Raw genomic sequence first — 23,250 nt, 5'->3', positions numbered from 1 at the left:
AAGAAGGTGTGAGGATACTTAACTTAGGGAAATAGATTATATGTGTAATGACCCAGCCACTCCCAGTCTCTATTCAAACCCAAGTTAATGGTATCTAGTTTGCATATTAATTCAAGCTCAGCAGTTCCATTTTATGCACCTGATGAAGTGGGCTGTACCCCATGAAAGCTTATGCTCTAATAAATTCCTTAATCTCTAAGGTGCCACAAGTACTCCTGCTCTTTTTGCAGATACAGACTAACACGGCTGTTAGGATAAAGATATTCAGGCCTGTCTGCAAAGGCCTGTACTTTAAGAATTTAGGTGTATTCTTATCAGTTGGCTAGTTCTAGAGGTATAAAAGAAAGAATCAAAATCACTGTCTGCTGGTGTAAGGGCCTTCTCTTACTGTGACAGTCTGAGGCCCTGTTCTTAGGCTAAGGCCTTTGGCTAAGCAGCAGAGGCAGCCATAAGCTAGGAAGCGACCAGTCACATCCTCACATTCCAAACTAGTCACATTGAAATAAGGTGCTATTGGGCTGTTAGGCACTATCAGGACAGAACTGTATTCCTATCACCTCCAGAGAAAGGGAAGTGCCTAGAAAATGTAAAAGGAAACTTAGTTTGATAGCATCCTGTCTGGCAAGAACTCACTTATCAATAGCTGGGATGTGAAATCCTCACTTCTGTATTGTCTTGTCATTATAGTTCCCACTTTGCTATTGTTTGTCTGTATAATCTCTGTCTGGTTCTGTGATTGTTCCTGTCTGCTGTATAATTAATTTTGCTGGGTGTAAACGAATTAAGGTGGTGGGATATAATTGGTTACATAATCATGTTACAATATGTTAGGATTGGTTAGTTAAATTTCAGGAAAATGATTGGTTAAGGTATAGCTAAGCAGAACTCAAGTTTTACTATATAATCTGTAGTCAATGAGGAAGTGAGTGGGTGTGGGTGGGAGGGGGTGGGTGTGTGGGGGAGATGGGAATGGGGGTAAGAAAACTGGAATCATGTTTTGCTAAAGGGGGAAATGGGAACAGGGAATGGGAGTAAGGAAGTTGGAATTATGTTTGGCTAAGGGTAGGAATGGGAACAGGGACACAGGTGTAAGGCTCTGTGGTGTCAGAGCTGGGAAGGAGGACACTAAGGAAGGAAACTGGAATCATGCTTGCTGGAAGTTCACCCCAATAAACATCGAATTGTTTGCACCTTTGGACTTCAGGTATTGTTGCTCTCTGTTCATGCGAGAAGGACCAGGGAAGTAAGTGGGTGAAGGAATAAGCCCCCTAACAACGGCTGCTACTCTGAAATCTCCTGCTCAGTGTATCTGTCACCAGTGGTGACTCTCCTGGGCAGTACCATATCCTCACTTCATAGTGCTGGACCCTCTATAACATATGTCGTAGTCACTCAGGTGCACTCAGCAGTGGCTTCTTCATGATGTTTTCTAACAGTTTGTGATCAGACTGCACATCCACTTGGTGCCCAAAGGTGAATGGATGCAATTATTGCATCCCAAAGAGCACAAACAGGAGCTCCTTTTGTATCTGAGCATACCCCTTTTTGGGTCTGCCAGGGCTCTATTAGCAAATGCAATGGGGCTGCTGGATTTGCATCAGTACTGCTCCTAGGCCTCCTTCTGCAGCATCACACTGTAGCACTCGCTTCTCCGCACGAATGGTGCCTTGCTTATGATTTTCTTTACTCTTCTAACTACCTGCTCTTGGTCTCTGACTATTCCCACACTGCATCATGGTATATGAACTGTCTCAAGGTTCCACAGGCTTTTGATAGGTGTGGGCAGAATCTGGAAAGATAGCTGGCAATCCTTACAAATTGCAGCACTCCCTTCACATGCTTTGGTCTGGGCATTTCCTCAATGGCTCCCAATTTCTTGGGGTCTGGCCAGAGTCCTTCAGTTTTCCTCACTTCAGCTTGTCTGTGTTCAGCCTCGTATGTCATTCCTCCTGGTACCTGTTTGGAGTGGTCACAGCTTGATGTCAGGGTCCTGCGTTGCCTCTTTCTTGTCATCTCTTTCTCTTACGACAAGAACCGCATCAGATACAATCTTTCTATCTGGGAATCCCTCTAATGCCTGGTTCAGTTTACACTGGAACACATCTGGGGCTGGGCTTATGCCCCTAGTCATTCATATGCAGCCAGTGGTGCAAGTAGGGCAGTATGGTCTGGTACACTGTATCATTAGGATATTTATTACCAGTACACAATACTGGAAAGACACAGGAGCAGAACATGGGGCTGCCCTCCAGTGCGGCTGTACCATCCCCAGCCCCATCCCCAGCCCTTCCACGTAGCTGAGTCTCCTGTCTGGGTTCTGTACTGCCCCGCCAGAGGATGGGGCTGGGGGCGGGGCTGGGGACAGTACAGCCGGGGATGGCGGAGCTGCCAGCATGGGGCCGCTGGGCAGCCCCACGTTCTGCTCCTTTTGTCACTGCGGTTCCAGAGAGCCCTGAGATTCAGAAATCTGTATCTGGCGCAGTGGGAGGACAGAGCCCCCACTCCCCAAGTAATGTGGGATGGGGAGGGGACAGGGAGAGTGCGGGGGGCCCAGGCAGGGGGCATGGCAGAGTCACATGGGGGTCACATGCCCCCCTTTAGCTAGTGTCCTCCTCCCTTTTGTGTCCCTCCCATGAATCGCCTATGTGCAGCATACCGGTAAGAAATAAATTCTACTTGCAGCACTGAATGCAGCACTACCTGCCTAAAGGTGTGGCAATGGTTGGCAGGTGGCTGGATGGTTCATGTAGCTCAGTATGCCAGAAACCATTCTTGACACCACAAACAGTGAACACATCTACCCTGCATACATCAGGCAGCATGTCCTCAATCACTGCTCATGGGTAGCAACTTCTTTTCAATACTCTATTAAGTGGTTTTGGATCAATGCAGCTCCTCAGTTTACCTGGTTTTCTCACCACTACTGGGCTGCTGATCTATTCTGTGATAGCTGGAATAGCGTAATGATGCTTTTTCTTCACAGACCTGCCAGTTCCTTCCTCACTGGCTCCACCAGGCCTAATGGAACTCTGTGTTTCATTCGTGTCACCGGCTGTACACAGGGCTCTATTTCTAATTCAGTTTGCCTTCCAGGTGTCCATCTCCTTGCAATGTGTCCTTATCTTCTGTTAGAATGCTGGGTTGACCCCATGGTGACTGTCCTCCCTCCTCTCTCCTGTTCAAGATACAGTGGTGTTGTACTGCAATCAAACCTATGCCTTGGGTTTATGCTCTTTTTGCTTTTTTATGATGCTTAACAAAGGCCTGAAAAAGTTTTCTTTTTTGTTTGTTTGTTTTTAAACAGGATTTTTTCCATTGCCCTTTTCTGGCTTTCATGCTGTACTTTTGGGACGTCTATGGGATGGTTAATTGAAAGGGACAAAAAACAAGGCACAAACTCAATGTTCTTTTCTAACTGGTCACTTTTAAGTTAAAAATAATGATACTGCCTACAAATAATTCCAACTCTGTCCATTATTACTAAGTCCAGGTAAAAAGTACCAGCAACTATAGCAGTCAAGATTATGAAATATTATACAAGAGCAATTGCAAGTATTTGAGATGTATTAATTTTAGCACTTACTGTACTACTTCTGTCCTTTGTTTCCAAAGGGAATAGGGAAATGCGAAGTCAGTATTTACTAAAGCTGCCTGCGTTTATAACTTTGCTGCAATCCGGAACAGTATAAATTGGATATAAAAATATAGTTTGCTAAATAAAATTATTAACCGGGCAAGTTCAATAGCAAATTTTGATGAGAAAATATTTCTTCTAAGTTCAGTAAGTGAAAAATGTAGGCCAAGATTTTCAAAAGTGACTAGTGATTTTGGGAACTCAAACTAAGATACCTTAAAAGGGCCTGATTTTCAGAAAGTGATGAGGAGTGGACATACGATCGGACTAGCCAGCCCCTTTAAGGTTTCAGGTTGAGCACCCAACAAATGAAGTATCAAAAAACAAACTCCAATAATTGTATGCTGCATGAAACAAAAAAGTTACTAAATCGTTATACAGCCATCATCTCACAAAACCCCCTTAATAGATAATTAAGTATAGACATCTTAACAAATATAACACGCTAGGAGACCTAGGGTGAAATCTTGGCTCCATTAAGTCAAAGGCAAAACTCTCATGGACTTCAATGGGGCAAGGATTTCACCCTCAACCTTTTTATTAAATCTCATAGCTTATCCTAAACTTTCCAGAATTAAATGTACAGTACTGTATGATGACTATCAGAAGTAACAGTTGAATGTTAAATCTACTGAGGCCTATATCCAAATCATATCAGGCCTGGTACGCATAATGTCACATCCAATTTTATTTCCAAGCTGGAACCTGTGCTCACCAAAGTGAGTTGGAAGCTTCCTTGGATGAATGTCTTCAATGTCTACTTTCACTAAAAAAGCACTTTAAAATGTCTATTCCTGATGGTTGTTAAGATGACTTTCCAACTGTTTGCAAAGCACCATCTCCATCTGTAGCCATAGCCATGGCTTTTAATATAATGCTGACACATTTTCTAGTTTTTATTCTCCAGGCTGCAAAAATTAAACAAAGCATAGTTCAAAAGAAGTGCATTTAAAAATGTGATCATAAGGGGATAGCTTAGCTAACAATGGTGAATTAGTTCGGTAACTCTCCAGCAGCATAAAATACTCTGGAAGTCTCAGGTTCTTGACTAACTGCAGGATTTTTGCTCCATGGAATAGTAGAGATCACGTGTCACAGAGATGATAAATCTGGACTCTGACAAGATGTGTCTGTCAACTGTTCCACTCATTAACACCTTTTGCTAATCAGCACTGACTCTGTGCTCGTAGGACACAATGTACCCTAAGCAAACTGACTTAGACATTCCTATGACTGCTGTATACAAGTGGGGATAGGGAAAAGGTAAACACTTCTTCTCTTCTCCCTAGGTACAAAAATTTGTTAAGTGTTAGCTTGGCTGGCTGCTTGGCTGTAAAACAACAGAATATTAAACAACCCTACTGATTTCTTTCCTTTATGGTTGGTTTTGTGACTTTTGTTGGGTTAGTTTTTTTCTGTGATTTTTGTGTTGCTATAGCATGGCATTTAGCTATAAATATAGCTATCGCATTTCTAGTTGTTTATAATTATACTGGAAAATCGGCATAACCAGTACAATTCTTTGTCTTTTGTAAGAGGAAAGACTGCATTCTCAGGTGTTCTTCATATGACCTTTACTATATGACACTGTTTTTCCAAGCTCATCCCCTTCCCTTTCTCCTTTTAAGCTTCTTGGCAATAATGTCCATGACTACATCTGTTGCTGCTATAGCCATGGCAACATTCAGACACTCTTTTACTGGTGAGCGCTCAGCACAGAAGCCTTCTACTCCCATATAAGTATTCAAAATCTCCCATTGGTAGTAACACATTCAGATTCCTTTGTTATATAGTTTCCTTGATCTAGCAGAAACTCTTCTCTCCCACCCCTACAATGCACTACATAGGGCCCCCAAACCTATAAATAGTACCTTCTGACCCAGGATGGAAAAATAGAATTGTCACTTGAGAAGAATGGACTTTTATTTAAAAGCCATCAGATTACATAAATGGAACCATCTTATGATGGCAAGTGGGCTCAAAGCCGTGAAAAATTCCACTCCCCCTGCATCTTTCAGTGAGTATATGTAACATTCGCTATTAGATCCTTTTAATCTCCATAATATCTGTAGTAACGATTAAAAAAAAAATACAAGAGACCAGATTCCATTCTTGGTTACACTGGAAATAAGGCACACATTTTTAACAGTGAGGATAATTAAGCTTTGGAATAGCTTCCTAAAGGTGGTGGTAGATTCTCCATAACTTGGCATTTGTTAAATCTAGATTGGATGTTTTTCTTAAATAGATGCTTTAGGTCAAATACAAATTAATTCAGGGACTTCTTCTGGTCTGTGTTATACAGGAAGTCAGACTAGTTGATCACAGTGGCCCTTTCTAATTTTATAATCTAGTAATCTAAACCAAATATCCATCTAGGTTAGTTCCTCTGAAACTTTGGATTTCCATCTGCGGAACTGAGCTCAAAATTTGGCTCACTGCATTCCAATATGTCCTACTGTTCAACATATTAATCATATTCTGCAAATCTATAAGAGACAGTAAAACAGTAAAAAGGATAGTTATGTTGGGTGAGTAAAGTGTAAGTAGTGGCAGTACAAGGAAAGATGTAGCCACATTTCCTCCTATGCAGAAAGGTGAAGCTCTTTGAGCGAATGGGATCTGGTCCATTATCTTCTTCTTTATAGTAAAGTGCCAATTCTAGTACTGTAAAAAGTTCTGCAGTGAAACTAGCAGAAATTACAATGAGCAACGCCAATCAATTCCATATCAAATATACAGAAGAACATCTACATTAAACAGAATTATAGGCACCCACCTTCAGAGGAACTTGACTATAATGGCAACTGTATGAATATGCTTTGATTCCTATGAAGATAAAAGTATTGTTCTTTTCTTCAGGGGGGAAAAACAAATACAGAAGACAAATTTAAATCGTGCCAAGGTCAAAATGGTCCATGCCTGAACAAAGATGTAGGTGGGGGTCAAGGTTACATATCACCTTGAAGGATAAAGCTTCGTTACTTCAAATTGTAAGGGCCATACTCCAAGTTAACTTGCTGTATAGATTCCAACAGCAATGTTCAGCTGAAAGGAGTATGACAGCATAACAATAAATTGGGTTTGAGGAAAAATACAAATGGGGACAAATTCATCCCTGAAATAACTCCACTGAAATCAGTGAAATTATGCCCGGGATAAATTTAGCCCATTAGTCTCGGCATTAATAATCCAATGGAAAAGTGAATAATTATCAGACAGCACAAGAGACATTTTTTGCCTCATTAACAGCTTTCCAGGAAGTAACTCTGACTAATTTCATTCAGGAGATATTTCTTTTCCTTAGCTCAGCTGCCTGACAAGGAAGAGGTGAGTTACAATATATTATATTTCAGGCCTATGCCTAATGCTAATATATAAAATATATGATGTCATTTAGAACTATAATTTGGACCAAGACACTGCACACAGGCTGTTTAATGAGTTAGATTGTTTTCAAATCATTTAATACCCAGAAAAAATGTTGTCAAAGAATGTAAAATATACATGTTTGTTAAATTTAGGTTTAATACGTTTAAAAAATGAAAAGTATAAATTTAAAGACTGAAATTCATGCAATTAAAAGCAAAACAAAAACACATATTCGTGTTTTTCTCTTGAAATAATAGAACCAAATCAATGACAAAGAAGGGACTTTGTCCTTGAATATGAAAGGATAACTGTAATCAAAGTATGACACACAAATAAAAATGTGTACTGATAGCTCAGGTACCAAAATTTGGTGGACTTAAATCTAACACATATTTGTTTGAAAAACTATTTAAGGCAGGACCCCCTCTTTCCATTTAAATTTACCCATATCTGTACACTTCACTCAATTCTTCTCTTTATATCACACCATAAAAACTTTCTTTTCTTTTTAGTTTACAGTTGACCCTCTCTGAAATGTTTTGTGATAGGATAATGTATAAAGGATTTCAGATAAAAGGTAAGATATTTTATCATTTTATTTTTAAATCAAAATGTGCATGGGATCTTATTTCTGAATGATACAGTCACTATCATCACAAACACGGGATACAAATAGTTATATAAATAACTGCAGCATAAAATCTTACCATGGCTTTGGCTCCCCATAGCAACTGCCCGCAGAGCAGCTATATTCTGCCAATGCTGCTATAGCTCAAGATAGGTAGTTGCTCCTAAACAGCTTTTAAATCTTGTTCTAAGCAGGGGTGGGCAAACTTTTTGGCCCGAGGGCCACATCTGGGTGGGGAAATTGCATTCACGGCCATGAACGTAGGACTGGGGCAGGGGGTTAAGGTGTGGGAGGGAGTGCATGGTGAGGCAGAGGACTCAGGGCAGGGGATTGGGGACTCAGGGCAGAGGGTGGAGGTGCAGGGGGGTGTGGGGTGCGGCAGGGGACTCAAGGCAGGGGGTTGGGGTGCAGGAGAGGTTCAGGGTGCAGGCTCCGGCCCAGTGCCACTTACCTTGAGTGGCTCCGGGGTGGCAGCAGCACGCCATGGGGCTAAGGTATGCTCCCTGCCTGCCATGGCCCTGCGCCACTCCCAGAAGCAGCTGGCACCACATCCCTGCGGTCCCTGGGGGAAGGGGGCAGAGGGCTCCGCGCGCTGCCCTCACCTGAGGGTACCTCCCCCGAAGCTCCCATTGGCCGTGGTTCCCCGTTCCTGGCCAATGAAAACTGCAGGGGGCGGTGTGCCTGCAAGCGAGGGCAGCGCACGGAGCCCTCTGCCCCCTTCCCTCCTCCAGGGATTACAGGGATGTGGTGCTGGCCGCTTCTGGGAGTGGCACAGGGCCAGGGCAGACAGGGAGCCTGCCTTAGCCCCACAGCACCACGGGGGTGGCAATCCTGCAGGCCAGATCCAGCCTGCGGGCCATAGTTTGCCCACCCCAGTTCTAAGCAGAAAGAACTTGTTACTGGAATTGGAAGAAACACTGCATTGGACAGAAATGTATTTAGGCTAAAGAGCTTCTAGTAATGAAATGATCATAAAGATGGCAATTCTATTTCTTACCTATTGAAGAGATCTTCTGCTAGTGCACACACCAGTAATCTGGAAGCCCTACTGAGAAATCCTAACCACGTACTGAAAATAGAGGCAAGCCTTGCTGAAAACTGGTAATGGAGCCAAAAACTCTTAGGGCAGATGCCTGGCAAAATAATCCAAAAAATTATTCCAAAGCAAATGTACTTACATACCTACCTACCTATCAAAACCAGAGAGCTATGTTAACGAGGGATGGAATCCTCCAGACCAGGGAGATGCTATAAGAAGACTAATTTTCAAGTAAGAAACTATAATGTCCAATATATGCAGCCTCACTAACCAGTGTAGGGGCACTATTGAGAATTAGCAAATGGTACTAGATTAGAAATGACTGAGTTAAAGATATAAATATGAGTGACCAATGGAGCCTGCAAGACCAGATCACCAAAGGCCACATCAGTTGACAAGTACATCTCTATCTGGTCATGTACAGAAGATAGCACTATCCAAATGATTGCTCTGCAGATCGCATCATAAGATGAAACTTCCCTCTCCCCAGAGTTCTGCCATGCAACCCATACAGTGGGCTTTAGTCACAGCAGAAAGAGTTTTATTCACTTTTCTCTAAGCTTCTGATATAGTCACCATATCCAATGAGATACACTTATTTTCATGGCTCTAGTTCCTTGCCAGTGGCTCTAGACAAGGACAAATAAGGCATCTAATTTCTGAATGGGTTCAGTTTGACTCAAGAAATACTTGCAAGCCCACCTGCCATCTAGAAAATGAAGTTGCATTCCATGGGGTGCCCACCCTTCAATCACAAGGATAAAGATGTTTTTCAAGTCAAATAGGTAACCAAATTGGTCTTTGCCATAGGTTTGGTTGCTATCCCTAAAACAACTTTGTCCACCATAAACTGGAAAATTGGCTCCTTCATAGTTATTTCACTTAATTAGCCTCACTCTTCATACCAAGGTGACTTATCTGGCATGCAACCTTTGTTGTAACAGAAAATAGAGCACCAAAATTCTTACAGATAGAAAAGTATGATGCAAAAAAGTCCAGAATAAAAATATAATGTTACAATTAGAATTTGGAACACGATCTGAGCCTGGAAACTGATCTTTAGAATCTGGAAATAATTAGATGCTTGGTGACCTTCTCCCCTAGATATCTTGAGAACATCAAATTCTGCCACTTGGAGTTAAGATGTCAGACCTTGCATAAGCTACTGAACAGGAAAGTCTAAGTAGTTCATAACTGAAAGTTTCTTTAGCTCTGTATCTGGCAAGTTACATTCTTGGGACAAGGTTCTTCACACTCTAGGTGTAGAACCTCTTCCAGTATGAAGTAAGTGGAAGGTGTCCCAGCTTCTGCGAGCAGCTAGCTATGTTTTATAGAATGTTCTTTTGTACAGTCTCCAGGATGAAAATGTTGATTTTCTGTCTTTGGTCCCTAATCAGTTACTGAATGAGGAGATCCTCCACACACACGGTGCATCCATGGTCTGCAGGCTGAAATCTCTCAAAGATGGGGAAACCAAACTGCTGTGATGCTGCCAAGATCACTGGGCTGAACTGTCTTGATTTTTCTTGCAGACTTGGCTAGCAGAGTAAGAGGAAGGAAGGTATATATCAGGGTATCAGACCACTGAGGGCGGGGGAAGTATCTGCTTTCTATGCCAGCCTCTCTCAATAGGGGAGAGCAATATTTTGGGAGTTCTCTGTTGTCCTGTAATGTTAAGAAATCAAACTTGGCAGGAAGTTCTCAAGCACATGATTGAAGCTACTAGGAACTGCTTCAGAAGGTATGTGAGGCGGAAGGAGAAAGGACGACACCATCAGATTCAGCTGTGAGGAGCATAGCAGTCACAGAAGGGCTGATTCTCCTTCTGTTCATCCTAGCTCATTTGGCATTTATCTGATGTTTTGGTAGACCCATCTCAAACCACAGATTTCTGTTTCATCTCATTCTGAGTGCTTCATGTGGGACTGGCCAAGTTATTGGCTATCTGGATGCATTCCCTGCTGAAGGATGTGAAGATGGGTAGAGGGAGGCCGCATGTATTCAAAAGTAGGGGCTGATATTCTCAATGGAGGCAGTCAGGCCACCAGGTCTTTGGTGGCACCAAAGGGAGAAGAGGGACAAGAATAAAAGATTAGGCAGGAAACCTTCAGTAGGTGACCATATCATAGTAAGGAATGGGTATCAAATGTTTCAGAGGGCAAAATGCACGAGTCCCTAAATGTAAAGTGGTGCGCAAACAACAAAGGCAAACCAAAATACTGGGATCTTTTGATAAACTCCTAATACAAGGATTTTTTGTGCCAAGGACACTTTCCAGTAGAGCTCTCTTAGTGTTCAGTATATCCACTACCCTGGATTGATGAATGGGGTTGTGACCGAGAATCTGCATTCAGAACACAAATGCCAAAAGCACAGCTGAAAACTGCGGGAGAGCTAATCAATAACCAGGCATATTCCATTGATGACAGGATGTCTAGTCATTTTCTTTTAAGAACACGATGTTAGAAAATGTAAAGAAAGTAATGGATTGAAAGGGGTCATACCGTATATGTAGCTGAATGGAGGGGAGGTATCACTAATGGGGACATAAATGCATTTTCTGTGCTCATTTGTTTGTTCGATAAAAAGAGAAAAATGCAAATTAAATGGAAATGCCTCATTTTCACAGGAGTTGGAAATAGCACAGCAGCACATGGCAAGGCACAGCTGGTACTCAGGCTTACTGCTACCATCCAGGCTGAATGGCTACCAGGATTAAGAGCAAGCCAGGCTAAAACAAAACATCACAGGCCTTTTCTTTTCTTCCTTATTCTGCAATTCCTTTTGGGTATGCTCATTCTAATGCAAAGTACGCCCGAATATGAATTTAGTTTGAAGTAATACAGAAGGAGGATCATCTTGTGAGTGAGTCTACAGTCTTGGGCTTGTGCCCATTCATTTTTAGCACAGATTGTTCCCAGTTGCGCAGAGGATACCATCTGGGTGAAAAGGAAAAGGCGAGGCTCTTAAATTGGTGCTTTTAGTTGAATAAAAAGGACAGTCAGGATAGGGACAGCAGTTGTGTGAAACAGGGAAATCAGCGACCATAAAATGAGGGACGGAGGAGACCAGCCCCACCAAAGCCTTGAGAAGATAATATGGATAGGTAGTGTTGGTGTCATGGTCACAACCCCTCTCCCCCCACCGTTGGCTATGTGGCTACCTCACTCTTTTGTCTCCTTCGCTCCACCCTAGTAGCACCCCTTGTTCTGACCCGGAAGTGCAAAGAGAATCCCTGCCTGCTTTGCAGACAAGCAAGCCTACTCTGCAGACACTGTGCACTGGATTGCCAGGCAGCTTTACAGAGCCACTCGCTTTCAAGGGGCTCGCCCCCACTTGCTCATGCAAATCATCTAAGGCTATTTGGCAACATTTACTGTGGCAAATACTCGTCCATATAGATCTATACATTTGTGAAAAGAGCAGTGCCAACTTGAATTTTCTTTCAAAAACTGACTAATGTTAGCACCCTTTCAGTAGTATCTCCGGCACTGTTTTTTCTTTAAATTTCTAAAATGTTTATAGCGGTCTTTGCACCAAGAGAGGGTCAAGAACACCACCATCAACCATGCTCGTACCTGCCCCTCTTACACTCCTCCTCTCACCCCCCTCTTGCATATGCCTGCAGCTTTACAGCCTGTTCAGTAGCACTGAGGCCAGGTCTTCCAAATTCTAACTGCCCCTGCTAAGGCCTGCAGAGGAGTCCCAAAGAATGCAGCTCCCTCACTCTGCTGCTCCTTCTCTAGTGGGAGCTTGCTCTCCTAAATTCCTGCTTAAGTCTCCACAGCTCAGTTGCCTGCCGGTCACTGGTTTTTTGGTTTGGTTTGGATTTAGAGCTTGTCAGAAAGTTGTTGGGTTTTTTTGTGATTTTTCCCCATTTTCATCAAAAGTGTAAAAGTTTCCAAACCAGCTCTAGTTTGATAATTATACACAACACAGTACATAGATTGCAAGGTCTTTGGGGCAGGGATCTGTTCTGTGTTTGTACAGTGCCTAGCACAATGGGGTCCTGGTCCATGACTGGAGCTCCTAGGTGCCACGTCAGTACAAAGAAGTAATAATAACAACAATCATCTGGGGGCATAATGTAAACACAGCCAGCTGTACCTGTTATGTGGACCGATAGAAAAGTTACTGGCGTCATTCCATGAGAGAAGAAAGCCCACATTCATTGCTGGAGCAATTCAAATTAACTCAGGTCAATCTTGGAAATCTTTTCTACCATGTGCTCTAAATAAATAAGCTTAACTCTGCGCAAGTAACATCAAAGGCCTGACTTCAAGCCACAAGACCAAAAAAATTAAAGTTAATGATTTAAATTAGTTTGTTGTGCTTAGAAAATGTAGCTCATCTTTGGTAGAACTTCAAACCACATGTTTTTATCAAAGGTAGCAGACAGAGATATAAACATGGCCTTGCATGTGAAGGAATAAAAAAAGAGAGTAGCAACACAAGCTGTTTTGTTCTGAATGTAGGACGCGACAACAGGAGTTAGGGAACTGGTGTTGTATCAGTGAAAGAGGCACTCACATCTCAAAGATTTTTCAGAAATAAGCAAATAGTAAATCTGTGCTGTTATTTTTATATGGACCAGAGAATAGAAAACTCAACATAAAGCTCACTCAGAACACCTCCCAAACTCTTCCATTACTTGTGCAATAGCCACTGAAGATATCCACAAGCAATTTACAAAAAACATCTATAATCCAGTTGGTCTCACTCTCAGTGTTTTTTAGTACATGTTCCTATTTGCTCCAAGAAACAGTAAGGCAATCTCCATTTTCCTTGTAAGTACCATGGTGCTGGAAGGTGTTCTTCCTTTTGTCAGTTACTCTGTGAGTAAAACATATGAACAAAAAAAGAAGTTGCTCTATTTTCCTCCACATTTTCCAGCCTTGTACAGAGGCTTCTGCTTGCTGCTCCCTCTAGAAAAATGCTGTTTGGAATTCACTTAGTGGAATTCAGGGGCTAGAGAAATAGGAGCCCTGATCAACTGATTTAATTTAGGTTTAAAGAAAGAAAGTGTTTCTACAAGAACTCTTTACTTAGGGTTTGGTCTTGCCCAAGGTGGATTTGGCTAATGGAAGGCAGGTTCATCTCCAGGCCCATTGTCAATATAAGTGAATTAGGGCCTGATCCAAAGCCCATTGAAGTCAGTTGGAGTCTATTTTGGGCCAGTGCTGTAGTTAAACTAGGGCAACCCCCTTTGTGGCCACTCTTATTTCAGTTTGAGTGGCTTATTAGGGTTTAGTTTAAACCTTTTCATAGTCAATTTAAGCTAAGTCTGGTTTAAAGTGTCCATACAGTTTCTGGAGCTGGTTTAACTATACTGGTTTAAAGTCACACCTTCTGTTAACCAGTGCAGCTCTGCACGCAGACAAGCCCATAGCGAACTCAGACAGTGTTTAAGGCAATGGGAAGGACGCTGAAACCTATAGAAGAGACCAACCTTCTTGGTCAACCTCCTGTCTTCAGAGACCAGCCCAAAAAATCACCACATGCACAGAGTACAATTCTACTCCACTCTTATGAGAAGACTGTCTGTTAACCAACCAATTTTTGTTGAACCTTGTTGTGCTCTTAGGACAGATTTCACTGTACTACATCAGTCACATCTAAATCTGTCTGCACTGATCTGTACCATAGGTACAGCATTTTGCAGTAATATGTGTGAAATAATTTGCATAAAAGTTGAAAACATTACCAGACTTCAGCCCAACACCATTTAACTTGGCTGATATGCAAAGGCTTAGAAAAAACAGGCTTTTAAAGAAAAGAGAAAGCTTATTCTACTTGTGCTAGTGGCTATGCTCCACTCCCTTTTTTAAAAAAACTGCTAACACAAAAGAATTAAACAAACAAGTTGGGTTATTCAGATCCCAAACAGTTATCAGTCTGGACTGATATAAATAAAAAGGGTTGGGATGATTGTCAATCACAATTTTGTACAGATTAGTTTTCACTTTGAAATATACTCATTGATAAAATCTGCTGTTACCTTTTCATTCTCCTCTTTCAACAGATCAAATCACTTCTAAGGGCTCTCATATGATGCAGCACAAGAAGCATGGCCCAACACTTTGGTCTGAGTCTAAGGACTTGTCTACACTTATCGGGTGATCAACGTGTGGCGACCGATGCATCGGCAGTTGATTTAGCGGGTCTAGTGAAGACCCGCTAAATCAACTGAAGTGGCATTCCTGTCAACTCCTGTACTCCACCTGAACGAGACGCATAAGGGGAGTCAACGGGAGAGCATCTCCCATCGACATAGTGTAGTGTGGACTCCACGGTAAGTAGATCTAAGTACGTCGACTTCAGCTGCATTATTCACATAGCTGAAGTTGCGTAACTTAGATTGATCTCCTCCACCATACTGTAGACAAGGCCTAAAGGCATGAGATTTTTTTCTCTTCCCATTAGGAAGTTACTTCTTTGACTTCTGAAGCAGAAATGGGATTAGTTGCAAATTTCAGTCAGTGAGCAAAGATTAGTCCAATCATTGACATTGTCAGGATTATTGATCAACCGGTCACCAATAAAAACTGACTTTTAAAAATTATGTTCCAGCTCATGAAAGATTGACAGCATTGACTGAACTTTAACTACAGAACAGGTACTGCAGGGGTAGCAATATCTGCCTCCTCATGTTGCCGATAACATGCCTCAACCCATTCTGAAAAGACCACTACTAGAGATGAATGGGTAGTTCATTCTCACATGCATTCAAATCCTTGGTCTGTCTACATAGGCTGATAACAAGGATTGCCAGAGATGATGGTTTTGTCAAGTGGATATTTGTAGGAAAGCATCTAAGACCTAAATTTCACATCAGTCATACAATAGTGTATCACAAAGCAGTGATTTTCAGGCTTCACCTTCACTTGGGAAAATGGTGTATTTTTAACCCATGTTAAGTAAACTCTGTTACAATCCTAGTGAAGATAAATCTGTTGCAGTTTTAACGCAGGTTAGCTGGTGGATGTAAATCCTAGGGAGTTTCTTCCTAGTGAAGACACAGTCACAACTTTAACCTGGAATGGTTTGAACCAGCGACCTAGAAGTGGATAAAAGAATATGTTGTTTTCACCCAGGTAGAGTAAGAATGTAGAAATTTGCATTTGAATCTCTGTGGCTAGCAGCACTGACTTTCTCAAACATTGAGGTGACTGATTTGACATTCTGGATTATAAAAAAGTCAGATTTATTTGGAAGATTGTGTTTACCCATAAAGATAGTAGAACCTAAATTTAACCTAGTTTTCTTCCCATCTTTGTGCATTGAATTTTACAAAGGAAATAATTAATTGGAGCTAACGAATAACTAAACACCAGCAGCTCAATTCATTGTAAACCCTTGTAAATAGGGGTGACCAAAGGTAACCTGCAGCCACTTGCATTTCTACTAGAATTGGGACCCACAGAGACTGCAGTTATCATCAAGCATGCAATGTACCATCTTGATCAACGTGAAATCTTCTTGGATCCAGATAAAGTACTGCATGCTGTGACTAGTAGTCTCCATATAAAAGACAAATGCACTGGCAATCAGGTTCAATTAGTATAACCCAGGAGCCCAGGCAGGCAATCCACAACCAGGAACAGAACTCCCAATCAGGTACTAGGTAAAGACCTCTGAATGCCCATTTCTTCTGGCACTGCTCTCTCCAATGCATAACCACTGATAGCTGCTCCCGTATATGTAATTCAGTCTCCTGAGCACTGAAGCTATATATCCCCATGGACTGGAGCAGCCCTTGGCAGTTCTGCTAGGGAGTGGTAGCTGTAATTGATTTTCAGGATAGTGTACTAAAGGCTGCATCTGTTATCCAACTTATTTTATTCATCTGACATCCCACTGAATTCCTTGCTTCCAAAAATCTTCCCTTTTTTGCCTTTGTGCTTGAGTTTTATCCATCTCACTGACTTTCCAGCTTTCCTTCTTGCGGATTTTCATAGGCTCTATTCAGTTGTTCCCTCCATCGATCTGCATAGCTCATATAATTATTAGCCATGTACTCTGTACTTAGTTAAAAAATGTTATCTATGGGTCACACTGAAGAGGACCCCTACAGCAGGGAAAATGGAGAATAACCAGTGCTGTCAAACTTGGTGCAGGTATAAGAATGCACTCTTTGATGTAGATAGCCCTTCCAGTTTGACTTTTGTTCTCCAGTCAATGCTCATGAGATTGCTAACAGTGTTCTGCTAAACTGTTCAACTGAGTTTCCTTGTGGAAGGATAGGTGCTGTACGGGAGCTTTGTAAACCACTATTTTCACTGATACCCTGCAGCATTTACATTTGCAGTAGTCATAACATACAATGGGTTATTGTAATTGCTTGTACTCCACACTTGGCCAGCTACATGTAGTCATAGAATCATAGAATATCAGGGTTGGAAGGGACCCCAGAAGGCCATCTAGTCCAACCCCCTGCTCGAAGCAGGACCAATTCCCAGTTAAATCATCCCAGCCAGGGCTTTGTCAAGCCTGACCTTAAAAACCTCTAAGGAAGGAGATTCTACCACCTCCCTAGGTAACGCATTCCAGTGTTTCACCACCCTCTTAGTGAAAAAGTTTTTCCTAATATCCAATCTAAACCTCCCCCACTGCAACTTGAGACCATTACTCCTCGTTCTGTCATCTGCTACCATTGAGAACAGTCTAGAGCCATCCTCTTTGGAACCCCCTTTCAGGTAGTTGAAAGCAGCTATCAAATCCCCCCTCATTCTTCTCTTCTGCAGGCTAACCAATCCCAGCTCCCTCAGCCTCTCCTCATAAGTCATGTGTTCTAGACCCCTAATCATTTTTGTTGCCCTTCGCTGGACTCTCTCCAATTTATCCACATCCTTCTTGTAGTTTGGGGCCCAAAACTGGACACAGTACTCCAGATGAGGCCTCACCAATGTCGAATAGAGGGGAACGATCACGTCCCTCGATCTGCTCGCTATGCCCCTACTTATACATCCCAAAATGCCATTGGCCTTCTTGGCAACAAGGGCACACTGCTGACTGACTGACCAAGTCCCTGAATTGGTCAGTAACAACATATTTCAAAGCGAAGAATTCTTACTCCCATGAAAGCAAGTGGTAGTTCTTTTCTGCCTAACATCATGACCCAGAGGCATTAGGTCCTTTGCAAAGGTGGTATAAGGGCTGCACAATATGAGAAGAGTCCCCAACGTTATCTCAGGAAACTCACAGGCTTTGTATCTCTTGCATTGCTTCTGGTTTCTTCTGCTTCAAACTGAACTGCAGACATACCTTGAGAATCACCTCAGTACCCTTCATGTGATAGTAATCTTCCCAGCTACTAGACTTCTCTCTCAAAGGGGTCACACTTACCAGGTTTTAATTTTATTCCACATTCTTGCAATCTGAGAAGCACTTTCCTTTAATTTCTCATATATTGCTCAATATCCTTGCTGTACACCAGAATGACCTCTAAAAATGGGATTCATAGATCATCTTGGAAATCACCAAATACTTGTCCATGCAATACTGGAAGGCAGATAGAGAGCATTTATCAACTCAAAGGGAATGCAAAAGTCCACTCATCTTTCCTGTGGTGTTACAAATGCTTATGAGCATCTTCACTCAAACTCCTAGGGATAAGCTTTACCTTGATCAAGTACAGTAAAGCCATTCATTTTCCACTGACCTAAATTGGATTCTGGGTACAAAATGTCTATCTCTATAGTTTTATAAATTAACTCTCTATAAATCAATATAGAGTCTCAATATCCTATGCTTTTCCGGTCCACAAATCACTGGGAGCACAATGGTTTTATCCTTTCTATCAGGAAAGGATTTCTATTATAGCTTTTGACCTTCCCAGATTGGGGTCTAGGAAATGATGTTATAACAGTAGTTCCAGTAAACTGGATGGATTTCTGCTCATTTTATGTCCATCCTCATATATTCCCTTTGTTTGATTCACAAGTGCTGTATGCTCTTCTCACAGCATTTTGTGAAAATGTCCCTTGCTGCTCCAGGGTCAAGTGAGAGAGGTCAAGCAGGGTATCCCAGCTCAGAAAAAGCAGAGGGTTTGGAAGGTTCTGTGGCTATATTATTAGCTGGATACAGAGCTACTATTAATTGTTCTGAAATTACACAAATCCCCTGTGCTTCCACTCCTGGCTCAGACAGGGTGACGCAGGCCTTGTATGTACTGCACATTCTATCTGGGTCATGCAGCTCAGAGGGACTATAATATCCTCCTGCCTGTTCTCAGGCTAAAAGATCTATCGCCCTTTTCTGCTTCTGCAGATTAAACAGACCAGAGTTTACGACTGTTTGATTCTGCGCCTAAGTACTACTCCTGCACTTTGAACATATGAAGATGGACGGGAAATGGTCCTCTTTCATTCTCTAAGTTCATAACTTCTTTTATGACATTTAAACAAATCACAGGCCGCTCCAGTAGCTATTTCCTTACAAGGAATGCTATCTGCTGACACAAATCATGTACTATGATTGGGCAAACTGAGTTGCACTTCAGGCCTTCGCTTTAAAAAAAGGAATCTTGATCCCATTCACTTCCTGCAAGTCAAGATTTTTTTCCATTCCCAGAAGTTCAACAAGTGGTCACAGTTGACGGAGGGTAATATGCTTTATCCCTTCAACCGCCCCACAGCAACCCCTGCGACTGGGCTATCTCTACCTATGAGATAGGAAGGATGGTCTAGTTAGCGAACAGGGTACTATCCTGGGAGCCAGGAGAGCGGGATTCAGTTCCCAGCTCAGCCACAGACTTCCCTGTGACCTTGGGCAAGTTACTCTATGCCTCAGTTCCCTGCCCATAAAACAGGGCTAATACTCACTGCCCCAAGAATCAGCAGTCATTAATCGGAGGCACTCAGATATCATTGTGAAGTGGGCCAGATAAGTACGTACATAGATCTGAGGTCACTGGAGTGGCTGGCTCCGGAATGGCACTTTTCCTGTCTTCTAGTCTCCAAAGCAGTGTTTTCTCTTCCTTGCCTGCTTCCCCTTTCTGTGGTGTGGCTGGCTCAGGATTGCTCGGGCTGCCTGCCTGCCTGACTCTGCTGGACAGCACTCATTTTCCTGAATGGGCTCTGCCTGAGCATCCCATCTTTTGCTGATGTTCCATCTCATTAAAATAAACAAGGTTCATGCACTCAAGCAAGATGCCTGACTACCTTTAGGATCTTCTATACATCTACCTATCTCAAGTCAGGCACAGTAATATGTCCAAAGAGGTTTCGCTGGGCCTCTGAACCACTCTGCTAACATGCTGATATAAACAAAAATCAGGGACATTCTTTTCTGCTTAATGGGTCCTCAAAATCTGCTACAGGGGAATAAAGCTAAGAATGTATTTTCCGGCTAAATAACTATGCGATTTTAGTGTTGGGTTTACGGACCTTACTATAACTTCCACAATCTCAGTCTCTGCATAGTACATACCATAATGAGTAATCTCTTTGTAATGTTCTGTAGTGCACTTTAATGTAGGACTGTTTCACACAGCACTATGTTGAAGTGCACGAGGGAAGCTTTAGTGCACACCAGCAGGGTCTATTTGGATCAATGAATAGAGAACATGTTAGCAGGTTTTAGAAATCACAACCCAGTAGTCCACATTACTGCTCCATGTAGACAAGCCCTTAGGATCCTGTCATAAACCATTCTTAATGATGTCTGAAGCTGCTGTAGTTGAGATAATCTCTTTCACCTGGTTCTCCAATTTTGTCTAACAACTCCGAACTCCAGAGGTAACACTGGGTATCTTAATAGCTGAATTTACCCAAGGGAGAAATCCCCAAGTCATGCTGGAAGGACCAGTCACACTCTCACACACCTAGTCTATGTGTCTCATGCCTTCATTTCCCAGGTCAGCTTTCCTGTCTCTACCCCTCTCTCTTACTTTTCCAGAGTGGAGCTGCTAGATGGGGAGCCACGATGAACTTTGCCCTCAATGGTTCAATTTGGTTCAATCTGGAACGATAACTTGCCATTATAACTTTCCCCATCTACAAAACACTCAGTGTAGCATGACCAATATGTTATAATATCACTACCACCATCAAGCAGCACCAGTACTGAAAATATGGTCTCATTCTTCCACAGCCACGCGTGGAGTCTTTTGACTCATAAAATGAAACACTGAATGAATGAATGAATGAATACTTGAGTGAGGAATATTGAAAGTGCTCAGTTAAAAGTCACCACGTACCAACAGTTTTGTGACCACAGACACATTTCTCAGATTTATATACATTCTGGAAGATTCAGAATTTAAAGCAAGACACTAGTTTAGCCACCTGTATGGCAAATTTAATGGACTGTATTTAACTGTGTGTGAAAGGAAAGTGTGACTCCTTTGTCTCCATTTCCCTTCAGTTTCACAATACAGCTTGTTTTATTGTACAGTAAACTTGATGTCCAAATATTGTCTTTGTAAATTTTAATGAGCTCCCTTGCATTACAGCTCCAGATAGTGTACATTATATTAGCCAAAGACCAGGGAAGTAAAATACATTTTGTGAAGAGTTCCAAAGTTCATATTTGGTTATGGTCTACGGGCTGGGGTTACAAAGTTAGTGACCTATATTACCCTCTATCCACAGTGAATCTTCCACTGATGAGAATGGGAAGACTGGGTCTAGAATGTGGCCCCTGTGAAATATAACTAAGGGTCTCCCACATGAGAAGAGGGCTGAAGCGGGAGGTAGTTTAAGATTCTCTTTATGAATTTTACTCCTGAACTGTTCTGCCTAGAGTGTCTGGCTTACACATGGTGCAGATCCTAGGTATTCCAGTGCCTCTATGCTGGTCCTAGGGCCTCATCATTCCATATTATCCCTCTCTTTTCCCTTACAGCACAGATTCAACTTAGGCATGTTGTCAGGGCCTCCCCTGGCTGCAGCTGCACTCAAGATGAGCCCCCCCTTCACGCCTCCAAAGGGGATGAGGGGGAGGTATTACACTGCAAGCCATGGGGGCTGCCTGCTCGCTCTCACCAAACAAACAGCTCCTCTCAGGGGAAATGTGGGGACTGCTGCTGCAAAGCCAGCTGGCCCCACTCCTTCTGCTTAGGCATGGTAATGAACCATGTGCAGAGGAGACCATCCATGTGCAGATCACAGGGGTAAGAGTGGGAGCTAATGTTTTACTCCGTAAAGTTACTGTTACATTCCTGCAGTGGGGAAAAATGATATAGGGCAAGTTAGGGTCACTGCTATTTTTGTCCTTTCCTTATTTGTCTATTTTCAACGGTGTAACTATTTTATTTGCATGCACAAGTGTAGCTTCTGCATCTGCAAATCAGACACACTGTTGCATAGCTCTGTTATTGGAAAAGCTGTCTCTTAATAAGTCACTTAGGTTTCAGGGTTGATTGATATGCATGAGAGCTGTTCACAAATTTTCAGAGATAGTTCTGTCTATAACAGCACCACTTCATTTCATGTATAAAAAGATTCTGTTCATAGCAATAGGACTAACACCAGTATCAAAGAACATTTTGCATTCTGCAGAATCTGAAACAGTCACAGCAATACTAATAAACAAACAACAACCACCAGATAAATCCATACAGTGGGCTGGATAGGGTCACAGGATGGGAGTTTGCACCCCTGCTGTATATAATAACATGGTGCCATATGGCTGAAAACAGATAAACACAAAGCATTTGAGGCAACTAATGCGAAATAGCGAGAACAACTGCAAGGAGAATACGATGCTCACATTAAAATATTTTTTAACTGTTTGCGTGGGCCGGTCGTGTGATTTTTGCTTAACACTGTATTCTTATATAACTAATAATAATAATTACATGGTTGTTTCCCATCTTTACAAGCAACATAATGAGCATAGCCTTATGTTTGTCTTTTTTTTCCTTCCTCCATGAGCAGATAAGAACATGCCTGCGTTTCTCCAATTATGCTCATATCGTCTTTTATTGAGCTGCTGACTGCTGTCAGAAATCACCGAATAGCTCACTACATTTGACTTTTAAAGCTAAAGGACAATCATATTGAATGTGGGCAGAATGAGGGTTCTAAAGCACAGAGTTTGCTTCTTATATACATATTTGTTAAAATAAAATCCTCAGTATTAAAAAAAGAGAGAGAGAGAATCATGTTATCAAGATGAAATATGAAAGCTATAATTCTTAACTCTATTACCATCTATACAACTGTGATAAAAATCTTACTGTCAATGTAATGCTTTTTTGATAGCTGGCAGGGCTTGCTTCTGTATTGTTCTCAAGGTTGTGGTGCTGCTGGATTTTTTTTTTTTTTAACATGATGCAAGTATAATGAACCAAACAATATTGTTCTATCAAGATAGAAAATTCTATAGTCTGATAGCTAGACTGCTGTCACTCACTGACTTTACAATTCGGGAAGAAAAATTAAAATAAAAGGCAAAAGAGGCCTAATAGGATATTTGGTTAAATTAGACTTTTAAAAAATTGGTCTTCGGTACTTTTGTTTTTTTTTTAAATTGTTCTAGGATTATACTATTCTTTGTAACAACACGACCAAGCCCATTATACAAGGCTACACTGCACAATCAACCACTGGGGATGCTTTAGGAATAATCTGA

At 41.9% G+C, this 23,250-nt stretch overlaps 1 protein-coding gene across 7 annotated transcripts in view; it reads right to left on the bottom strand.

Moving 5' to 3' along the window:
- Window positions 1–23,250, bottom strand: part of ST7 (suppression of tumorigenicity 7) — a 234,325-nt gene that overhangs the window by 139,257 nt on the left and 71,818 nt on the right. The window contains exon 1 of one of the 7 annotated variants that reach the window (XM_077834327.1): window positions 18,019–18,066. The exons of the other annotated variants lie outside the window; for them this stretch is intronic. The gene's annotated coding sequence lies outside the window, so the exon portion shown is untranslated. Of the gene's footprint in view, window positions 1–18,018; window positions 18,067–23,250 lie in introns of those variants that run through there. 7 annotated transcript variants of the gene reach the window in all.

This window comes from Eretmochelys imbricata, chromosome 1, assembly GCF_965152235.1.
Source record: "Eretmochelys imbricata isolate rEreImb1 chromosome 1, rEreImb1.hap1, whole genome shotgun sequence".
NCBI lineage: Eukaryota > Metazoa > Chordata > Testudines > Cheloniidae > Eretmochelys > Eretmochelys imbricata.
The sequence above is the reverse complement of the archived record's forward strand: the minus strand, read 5'-3'. Positions and strand labels throughout refer to the sequence as shown.